At 41.8% G+C, this 11416-nt stretch overlaps 1 long non-coding RNA gene across 1 annotated transcript in view; it reads right to left on the reverse strand.

Moving 5' to 3' along the window:
• LOC148132514 (uncharacterized) overlaps window positions 1-9093 on the reverse strand; it is a 23477-nt gene extending 14384 nt beyond the window's left edge. Inside the window, exon 1 of the long non-coding RNA XR_015748119.1 lies at window positions 8693-9093. This is a non-coding gene — a long non-coding RNA (uncharacterized LOC148132514). The remainder of the gene's footprint in view (window positions 1-8692) is intronic.
• Between the last annotated feature and the right edge of the window lie 2323 nt (window positions 9094-11416).

Here is an 11416-nt window from a genome sequence, read left to right on the forward strand (position 1 = left end):
CGAGGACCCTTTCCATTTTCACTTCCTCAGGTCCAACATGATCGAATTGATACCAGGTAACTGAACAAGATCTTTCCCCAGGCATCTCACTTAGATCTTCACCGTGCATTTTTTCACTTAGGAATGAATCCAAGCCACTTTGTCCATCAGGTGTTCAACAAATTTCTCTGCACAGCCCTGAAGATGGTCACCCAAGCTCTCCCATCCCAAGAGGGTCCTAGTGATCTGAAACAGGGCCACTGGGTGACACTTTGCAAACACAATTAGAGCAGTGGTGGGGTTCAATTTTTTTTACTACTGGTTCGGTGGGCGTGGCTTGGTGGATGTGGCATGGCTTGGTGAGCATGGCAGGGGAAAATTATTGCAAAATCCCCATTCCCTCCCCACCCCACTAACCTGCTTTCCAGCTCCGTTCTCCTGTGCAGGGCAACCAAAGAAGACCCAGCCAATCAGCTGGGACTCAATGGGAGGCAGAGAAGAGATGGGGGCGGGGCCATTCAGAGGTGGATTTGCCAGTTCTCCGAACTACTCAAAATTTCTGCTACTGGTTCTCCAGAACTGGTCAGAACCTGCTGAATGCCACCTCTGAATTAGACTGGAGAAATGCTGTTTTGCCACTCTTATTGCCACAAGATAGATAGGCCTTACTAGTAGCTCTGAGTTGTGTCCAGTTGAAGTCACCACAGACATCTCTTAACCCTTTTCAGAACCTTCAACTCTTCTGTGAGCATCGGGAGCAAGGGGCCAAGAGAGGCATAGGCACAGTCCTATCCAAAGCATCAATCATCCTTTGATTCCATATTGTTACCAAGGCTCTGGCAGGGCCATGCAGCAGAACACCTGGTTTATCCCCCAGTTCCCTCTGGAACCCATTCAGGTCCTTCAGTCACTGGGGATGGACTGCTTGAATGGGTCCAGCCTCCCTGGAAGGTGGGTGGCATAAAAGTCTCAAAGACACCAGCGTGTGATCTGACTATGACAAGGGGGATAATGTTAAATCCACTACCAGATCACATTGCCATTGCTCTGACAAAAGGTCATAGCTGATGTGTGACCACTGTCCTGAGTCAGACTTGTGTTGATCCAAAATAGGTCCATGGCTGCCATGGTAGTCACAAACTTTGTGGCTGCTCCCAAGGCTGAATTCAGGGATGACAGGTTGAATCTCCCAGAACTATAAGTCTAGGGAACTTCACTGTCAGCCTCAAGACAGCCTCCAGCAGTCCAGGCAGGGATGTTGCCATGCAGTAGGAAGGCTGGTTACATTAACAACAATCCAAACTGATCTTGTGAATCCAGCTTCAGAAAGAGAGTCTCACAACCAGTGATTTGGGGAGCAAAACCCCTGAAGGCCAAAAGAGATTCTCTGATAACCATTGCCCCCCCACTTCCCCTGCCCTGGGAGCTTGGCTGGTGCCAACCCTAACCCTGGCCGGACACATCTCTGAGAGCCCCTCCCCCCACTTCCAGGTAAGTCAGGTCTTAGTGATATATTCCTGGCTGACTCACTCCTAAATGAGAGCTTGAATAAGGGGGCCTTAATATTAACCAACCTGGATTCAGAAGCAGCAACCAAAGCTCTGGGACTCTGAGGGCATGCTGTCCAGGGACTGGGAATGAGCTCAGGGGGCTGAGACACATCACTGATCAACAGCCTGTCTTCTGGCTCCCATCAGCGCCATAATGTATTGCCCTGCCCTGCATCCCACAAGGTTATCATCCCTCTACTCCCTTCCTCATACAGATGAGGGCTCTGACACCCCCCTCCAGCCAGTCTCATTCTATCAGGCACCCTGGAGTGATAGGTGACGGAGAGAGTCCCCATGATGGTACAGCTCCAGCTCTCAGCACAAAGGCCTTTGACCCTCCAGCCCTCCCCCGCAACATACAAACTGTACTCCATCCTAAACTGATCCCTCTTACTGGCAAGTCAGGGAGAGGGCAGATTCACCCAAGATCCTCCACCCAACTCCCAATTTTTGCCAGCGGGGGAGGGCTACAGATACACACTTGAACACACTAGCTGCTCCTAGTCCCTCACCCTAGGAACAGATTCTCAGATGCTCTGAAACCCTTAGTCCTCTTCCTGCATAGCTTCCACTGGCTCTCCGCAATCCTATTCCTCAGTGGTGGTATGCTACCGGTTCGGACTGGTTTGGTTGAATCAGTAGTAAAAAAAAGCCTCCCACAATCAGCCAAAAAGACCATCAGCTGAGAGGAGAAAGAAGAGAAAAGTGCAGGATCAGCCCTCCCACTCACCTCTGCCCTTTTCTCTTCTTTATCCTTTCAGCTGATTGGTACTGCAGGCCTCAGCTGGTGTGGGGAAAGCTGCGCGCGTACGTTAGGTGGGGAAAGCTGCACACATGCGCACGATCACCTAACTGGTAGTGGAACAGGTAGGATCCCACTGCTGCTACTCCTCCTGGCACCGTCAACACTGCCACCACAGTCCTCATGGACAAACAAGAGCCCCAAACTAAACCCAGGGCCCTAAACCTTGCAAAGCTGTCACTACTGCTGCTTCCACTGCCACCACCCAGGAACTTTGTGCTGAGTAGCTGAGCTGAGTAGTTGCAGCTGCTGGTCAAACTCCACCACTACTAAGTAGCTAAGATCTAAACTGTCCCTGTTGCCCATCAAGAGGGGCTTGAATGGGGCCTTGGGGTTGGTTCCAGAGTGCTGCTGCTGCCACGGTTAAATTGCTGCTCCACTACACTGCCAAAGAGCAGAGATGAACATGGCAGCTGCGGCTCCCAACCAGCGGGAGAGGGCTGAGTCTGAAGTCAGTCATTCAGCAAATGAGGTAAAGATCAGGGCAAGCCGAGAAAAAAGGGAAAAAAGGAAGAAAGGGAAAAATGGTCTCCATACAATTTTTCAGGATTTCCACACATGCTATGCATACCATCCAGTCTTGTTTGCCTTTTTTTTTTTTACAATGTTCAATAATCTCCCTCAGATTTTCAATGATGGAAAGTTGGTGAAAAATCATTGGCAAGATTACAGTTGTGGTTGAACCCAAGATACTCTCAATTTGCCTGATTTTTTGCCACTTTCTGATATCAAATTCAAAAATTTGATAGAAATTGATAGAAAGAAAAGACTCTAGTAGCTTCATACTTCTTTTGTTATCTAAAGTAATAGCTATCTTGGACCACAATCACAAGTTGGCATTGGATACAGTCTATTCAGCCAAAATCCAAAGCCAATCAGGAAACTATCTCTAGAAAATATTTAAGAAATGAGACTTTCTCTTTCAAGGAAAAAGAAAGAAACAAATCAATTAACAAAATGCTTAATCTCAGTCAACAAGTATCCAGGACCTTAAAGTCCATCTAGGGGACACACCTATAGCTGCATTCTCTCAGGTGCTACTATCCTGAAAGATGAAAAATTGATTGCAGGAAATACGACTTCAGCAACAGAGTGGTCAATGTCTGGAATACTCTACCTGACTCTGTGGTTTCTTCCTCAGACCCCAAAAACTTTAACCTTAAACTGTCTACTATTGATCTCACCCCTTTCCTAAGAGGTCTGTAGGGGGCATGCATAAGCGCACCAACGTGCCTACTGTCCCTGTCCTATTGTTTCTTTTATTTTTCTTATATGTATCCATGTATTCATAACTATGTTTATACTTATACCTATTATCTTGTAAGCAATTGACAAATAAAATAAAATAAAAATAAAAATGAGAGCATGAAAGGGCAATTCTCTCTCTGAAAACCTCAGATACTTCTTTCTTCACTAAGAATTTTTTTTTTCTGTAGATGTAAGTTCTGTTAAATGATGGAGGAACTGGATAAATTCAAATGACTTTTTAATCAAATGCATTGTTTTTTAACAGATGCCACAATGGATTCCAGTTTTTTATCACATAATGTAGCCACTGAACTCATGACATAAGGTCTCACTAGATAGTGTGAACATTTGCTCCACCATGTAAGTACATATGCACTGTAGTGTATCTGTATATGTATGTGCACGCACACGCACACACACACACACACACATATATGAGAGATACAAACGTTCCTTTGAAAAAAAATCTGAATTAAGAATATGCTTTGTGTTAGAGATAGACAACTTGATACCCTCATTTTTTTTGTAAAACGTTTTTTATTGTTTAAATTTTATACATCTTTTCACGTGAGCAACATGTTTCCAGACTATAACACTTGTACATAGTCATATTTTCATTTCCATTAATCTTATATAATATTAACTCATATTATTATGCATTTCACTCATCTTTAAATAAATTTGCAATTCATATTTCAATTCATTAATTCAATATCAATATCATTTCATCCATACATAAGTTTTCAATTCTTTATCCCCTATTATTTCCATTTTCAGCTTACCACCTATTTTATTTTACATTACACATCATTATTATCCTTAATTTTTTCTAAGCCAATATATAATAAACAATCTAAAAAGAGTAAAAATATAATAAAACCAATATATTTAGGATCCACATGGTATTTTCCATTCCCCTACTTTAATCATAATAAAATATTCTTGTTGTACAATTCTAATATCCATTAAATAATCAACTGTCAACTGTATATATCCCCTCCAGTAAATCACTAAAATAACTTCTTAATATCTCTCATTTTATCTTCACTTTACTTATAATCATTAATAATCATATTTTTAAATTCATTTCCATTTTCCTTATTTTAATCCTCGAAGAAAGAAAAGGGTTCACAACAACACGTTTTATATACAGTTCATATATATATATAAATTTTGGTTGGGGTTTCTTTTTGGATTAGGTGGGTAATCTTCTTTCTTTGGAATCCCTAGGACACACCATCTACCAGAAGAAAACACATACAAACCGCTATCTACACGCACTCTCACACCACCACCCAGCACAGATCAATTCCATAGCCGAGACACTCATCTCCAGAACAAAATGCTTAGCCGACGAACAACACCTAAAAACCGAACTACACACTCTCATCAACGTACTAACAGCCAATGGATTCCAAAGAAAGAAGATTACCCACCTAATCCAAAAAGAAACCCCAACCAAAATCCAAGACAGAGAACAAGAGAACGGCAAAGCCCTCCTCCCATATATAAAAGGCACTACAGACAAAATCAGCAAGATCCTTCAAAAACACAACATTAAAACAGCATTCTGCACGAACAGAAAAATATCCACCATCCTAAGAAACCCTAAAGACAAAATCGAGTTAGAAAACCAAGGAGTATACGAAATCCTTTGCCCCACCTGCCCCACCACATACATTGGACAAACTAACAGAAGAATAAGTGCACGCATTGAAGAACATAGGAACTCAATCAAAAAAGAAGAACCGACCTCTTCCCTGGTCCAACACCTCAAAGCCACAGGACATGAGATTGACTTTAAAAATACCAGAACTATCGCCAAAACCGAACACTTCAACAACAGAATAATCAGAGAAGCCATAGAGATAGAAAAACGCTCACACAGCATGAATAAAAGAGATGACACCTCCCGCCTACCAGCCATTTGGAAACCCGCCCTCATGAACAGACGAGTACCTAACATGAAGAATGACACCAGACCCACACCCACGAGGGCCACACAAGATTCCACTACCACACTTCCACGTAAAAAGCAGACTCACACCCACACAGAAGATGAGACACGACCACGGACCAGAAGCCGCACTGCAGCTGCATCACTACCCACTTCAAACCCCTCTGAGCCATACATGAAGCGAACTGACCCCCACCAAGAAGATGCGGCACGACCACGAACTCAAAGCCAAACAGCAAGATCACAGCTCACCAGCTCAAATCCCCCAGCAACTAAGACTAACCTGAGCACAACCAAGCCCCCACCTGAACAGAACACACCTCCAGCCAATCAGAACACGGCCAACCCCCCCAACCAATCAGAACACAGCCAAACCCCCAACCAATGAGAACACACCCCCACCCAATCAGAACACAGCCAAGCTCCCACCCAATCAAGTCACACCCCCACTAGCAGTTAAAAGGAAGAAGCAGCTGCAAGCTCAAATCACTCTGAGAAGCACAGAGCTGAAGACACATGCCTGAAGATGATGAATGAGACTTAATCGAAACATTGCCTAGATACTTCCAATCTTACGCGGGAGAAAACCCGAATAACCAAAGATCCACATACAAATACCCGCGAGAACCTCAGAAAACATCTCAGTGTGTTTTTGTGGATCAAACCGGTGATTTTGCTTTTGTGGAAGCCGTTGGCTGTCAGTACTTTGGTCAGGGTGCATAGTTCAGTCTTAATGTGTGTCTTGTCTGCCAGGCGTTTGGTTCTAGTAATTAGTGTTTTAGCCACGGAGTTTATCTGTGCTGGGTGGTGGTGGGATTGGGCGTTGAGGTAGCGGTTGGTGTGTGTTTTCTTCTGGTATATGGTGTGTCCTAGTGTGCCATCTGTTTTTTTGTAGATTAGTACATCTAGGAATGGTAGTTGTTTGTTTGTTTCCGTTTCCATGGTGAACTTGATTTTGGGGTGTGTGCTGTTTAGGTGTGTTAGGAAGTTGTTTAGGTTTTCTTTTCCATGGGGCCAAATCAAAGCAAAATCACCGGCTTGATCCACAAAAACACACTGAGACATAATAGAGACACAGAAGATGAACAGACCTATGGAACAGCTGTCCTGCCCTACATAAGAGGCACTACAGACAAAATTAGTAAGATACTACACAGACACCACATCAAGACTGCCTTCAAAACAGACAGAAAAATAGCAGCCATCCTCAGAAACCCCAAAGATAAAATTGACCTGGAAAACCAAGGCATATACGAAGTCCCCTGTGCATCATGCCTGGCCACATACATTGGACAGACCAATAGAAGAATAAGTACCCGCCTGGATGAACACAAAAATGCAGTCAAAAAGCTGGAACACACTTCCTCACTAGTCCAACACATGGAAGCCACAGGTCATAGCATCAACTTCAATGGCACCAAAACCCTAGCCACTATAGAAAACCCCAGCCACAGAATCATCAGAGAAGCCATAGATATTGAAAAAAGACCAGAAAGCATGAACAGAAGAGATGATTCCACCAGACTGTCAATCATTTGGAAGCCTGCACTCACAAACAAAAAAATCTCCACACCACAAGCCAGGCAAACACCTGGGCACAAACAGATCCCCCCTGATACCTCCAGCTCAAACACACCCCAACCAGGCACCCAGATGAAACCTAGCTTCCTAACTAATGATAGCCGTCCATTTACCTGGAGCCAAGCTGCACTAAAGGCCTCCAATAAAGTAACACAATGTTGCCAGCCAATCAAGATACAAAAAGAGCCAAAAAAACAGACAGAAGATATTAGAAACACCAATCAAGCAGAACACAGCAAACTCCAAGACCAATAAACACAGACCAAGACTCTCAACCAATCAGGATGAAGAAAAAACCATTCTGGCACAGCAATAGGCTGCCCCAAATTCAAATCTGAAACCACTGTAAAAGCCTGACTCACAGATGAACACTATACAGAAGCCTGATGATGGCAGATGAGATTCTGCCGAAACGTCGCTACAACTTTAAAAGCACAACTACTATGACGTGGGAAAATACCCGAACAAAGCTGAATGCCATACATGTAAGTACCCGCGAAAACTTAAGAATATATATATATATACACACATACATATATTTATTTATTTATTTATTTATTTATACATTTCTAATACCAATATATATTCCATGTGGTATCCCCCTTATAAAATCCCTAACCCTTATCTCTGAAATTTTCGGCTTTATTATTTCTTTTAATTTTAGCCAACTTTCCCTTTTCTAAATTTCCCTGATCTTCTTTCTTTCTTTCTTTCTAACATTTCGTCCATCTTCTCCCCCCCCACTTTCCTGTTCTCTTTTTTGAAGTTTCTTCTTGTATAATTTTTTCTTCTTTTGTTTAACCCTGGGAGCGTTTTCTCTTTTATTTATTGACTCTGTCATCAATGTCATAGTTTTAATTCATTTTGTGTCTTTTGGCAGTGTTTCTTGTTCTCCATGTCTATCTGAGCCTCTTTCTTCTTCCTTTAACAACTCTGCCTCACTAGAATTTCTTTGTTCTTCTGCCATTGCCATTATTTTCTTTTCCAATATTTCCAATAATTCCCTTCTTTCTTTCAGCATTCCTCTTACAGTTTGCAATTCCAACTTAAAATCTTTACTTATTTCTTCCAAATTTTTATAGTTAAGTTATTAATATTCAAAATCTTTTATTGCAATCCTTGCCAAAAGTCTCCTTTTATCTTTGTTTCTCTTGTTAATCCTTCGGTCTCTTTCACAATCAACACCCAACAGTCCCAGGAAATTTCATTTGTATATCCTCTTAGTAGAGTTTCTCCCTCTTTTTTAAAAAAAAAAATTTCCGGGGTTCTTATTATTTTATTTATTTTTGTTTCATAACAGTTATGAGTCCAGTAAATTTCCATAAGATTTTGTCTGGAAAAAGTCTTTGACCATTAGATGGCGCTCTGTATCACTTTCCACTTTTCAAGTTCTTTTCTTTTCTCTTTTAATTGTTAAACATTAATTTCCAACCATTTCCACAATTAATTTTCTTAATAATAACCAATTCCAGGTAAGTCCAGCATTTTATCCAATGCCTAATTAATGCCAATTTATATTATTCAAAATTTAGTCTCTAATTTCGTTGTAACTTTTTATACTCCAATTTTGTTTACCTTGTATTTTCCTCTTATTTTCTGTTCGCCACTGTAATACTCTTGCGCGAGGGCGCTTTCTTTCTACTTCTTGGGGTTGTTAAGAAAAAATTCAGTTCTTTTATCTGGTTACACGTTGCTCACCACTTCACCGCTCTAGCACAAAACTTATGGTCCCAACAGCTTTCTGTCTTCAGGGCAGCCATTTTAGACTGCCGTTTCTCCCTGTCTTCCAGGGGAGTAATACCTAGCTAGGGAGGAGAGATGTGGCTCCCCTCAACCCAGCTGGCAATCTCCCCCTCTTTTCCCACCCCTCCAATGGGGTCAGATGACTGCAGTCCCGTGGGGACCCTTCCAACAAGGGAAACACGGATCAAGGCCATGCATGATCACGGTCTCTGATCCGTTGTCGATGGAAATGACACCGGAAGTCAACTTGATATCCTCTTGACAATGTTTAGAGTACAGCTGTCAAATTTCTATATATTTGCTAGATTAGCTGGTGTTTATAACAATATAACTTAAGACATCTGGAAAGCAACAGGTTGCCTAGCCTGCTAACAAGACCAAGCAAAAGCAAACAGCATCAGAACCCTCCAGTAAATAAGATTATCCTATATAATGAATAAAACTTTTGTGATTATACCATGTTTCTTGACAGCTCACTAATTAAATGTATTATTTGTAATCTCAAAAGCTGTTCCTATCTTTCATAATCTTATCCTTTATAAGATATATTTTATACAGCAGTACTTCCGTATATGGATGGATTCCAGAACCCGTTAGACCACATCAAATGCTGAACCAGAGGTCTCGTATATGCAAGAGATTACAAAAGAAGATGGGGAGAAACCCTAATAACAAGGAATATGGATCCTAGCCATGTACTTCTCTCTGTGTTTATTTCTAATCTCCAAATAAATTTCATTGTTTTAAAAAATGGAAGTAGTAAACATGGTTATTTCTCCTTGAATAATAGTGCACATTTTACATGACAAGGAAACACTTGTATAATAAAGATGTCACATTTCTAAGAACACTGTCATATAGACATTGCATATGCCTGGTCACCTATTAAGTTTCAATGAACCTCTAAGTCAGTGTTTTTCAGACTTTAAAATGGCAACTTTAAGATGTGTGCTGCCTGTGACATTGTAAGCATGGTGGGGAACTTTAAGCATACCAGTTGGAGAATTCTGAGTCCACGCATCTTAACACTGCCATGTTTAAAAAACACTGCTCTAAGTGAACAGGAACTGATATAGCCTTTATATGTTATAAAGTTAAATATTATGTATTTCTGCAACTTTGAATACATATGTACTATTTATGAGCAGTTTTTTATATAGGCAAGTTAGAAAATAGTGAAAATAGCAGCTGCAGTTGTTTCATTGCTACTTTTTAAAATTAATATTGTCATTGAAACCTCAAGAGGTGATTGACTCACTAGGTCAGGGGTGTCAAACTCACGTCATCATGGTGGCATCACGTGACGAATCGCGACTTTTCCCCCCTTTGCTAAACCAAGCATAGGTGTGGCCAGCGTGTGACATACTTGGCCTGTGGGCCATGAGTTTGACAGTTCTGCACTAGACCTACAGAGAGGTTAAAACAATTCCACACATACTTCATTTTCCAGCTTCTTGGGTTGTGATAGCTGTAGGCTCTTTCTAAACAGCTGAAATTTCAGTCTTCCAAGGGCAGGCTATAAAATAATCTTGGTGAAATTACAGGTGAAACTCGAAAAATTAGAATATCGTGCAAAAGTTCATTTATTTCAGTAATGCAACTTAAAAGGTGAAACTAATATATGAGATACTCATTACATGCAAAGCAAGATGTGTCATAATTGAGATGATTATGGCTTACAGCTCATGAAAACCGCAAATCCACAATCTCAGAAAATCAGAATATTGCATGCAATCAAAACAATGATTGTACATAGAACAATATTGGACCTCTGAAAAGTATAAGCATGCATATGTACTCAGTACTTGGTTTGGGCCCCTTTTGCAGAAATTACTGCCTTAATGCAATGTGGCATGGAAGTTATCAGCCTGTGGCACTGCTGAGGTGTTATTCAATCGCGGCCTTCAGCTCTTCTGCATTGTTCGGTCTCATGTCTCTCATCTTTCTCTTGGCAATGCCCCATAGATTCTCTATGGGGTTCAGGTCAGGTGAGTTTGCTGGCCAATCAAGCACAGTAATCCCACAGTCATTGAACCAGGTTTTGGTGCTTTTGGCAGTGTGGGCAGGTGCCAAGTCCTGCTGGAAAATGAAGTCAGCATCCCCATAAAGTTCATCTGTGGAAGGAAGCATGAAGTGCTCCAAAATCTCCTGGTAGACGGTTGTGTTGACCCTGGACTTAATGAAGCGCAGTGGACCAACACCAGCAGATGACATGGCTCCCCAAATCAACACAGACTATGGAAACTTCACACTGGACTTCAAGCATCTTTCAGTGTGTGCCTCTCCATTCTTCCTCCAGACTCTGGGTCCTTGGTTTCCAAATGAGATGCAAAAGTTGCTCTCATCAGAAAAGAGGACTTTGGACCACTGAGCAACAGACCAGTTCTGTTTTTCTTTAGCCCAGGTAAGACGCTTCTGATGTTGTTTGTTGTTCAGGAGCGGCTTGACAAGAGGAATATGACATTTGAAGCCCATGTCCAGGATCCGTCTGTGTGTGGTGGCTCTTGATGCACTGACTCCAGCCTCAGTCCACTCCTTGTGAAAGTCCCCAACACT

The sequence above is a fragment of the Notechis scutatus genome, chromosome 2, assembly GCF_049901735.1.
Source record: "Notechis scutatus isolate UNSWTSFEM ecotype Mainland chromosome 2, rNotScu1.2, whole genome shotgun sequence".
Classification (NCBI taxonomy): domain Eukaryota; kingdom Metazoa; phylum Chordata; class Lepidosauria; order Squamata; family Elapidae; genus Notechis; species Notechis scutatus.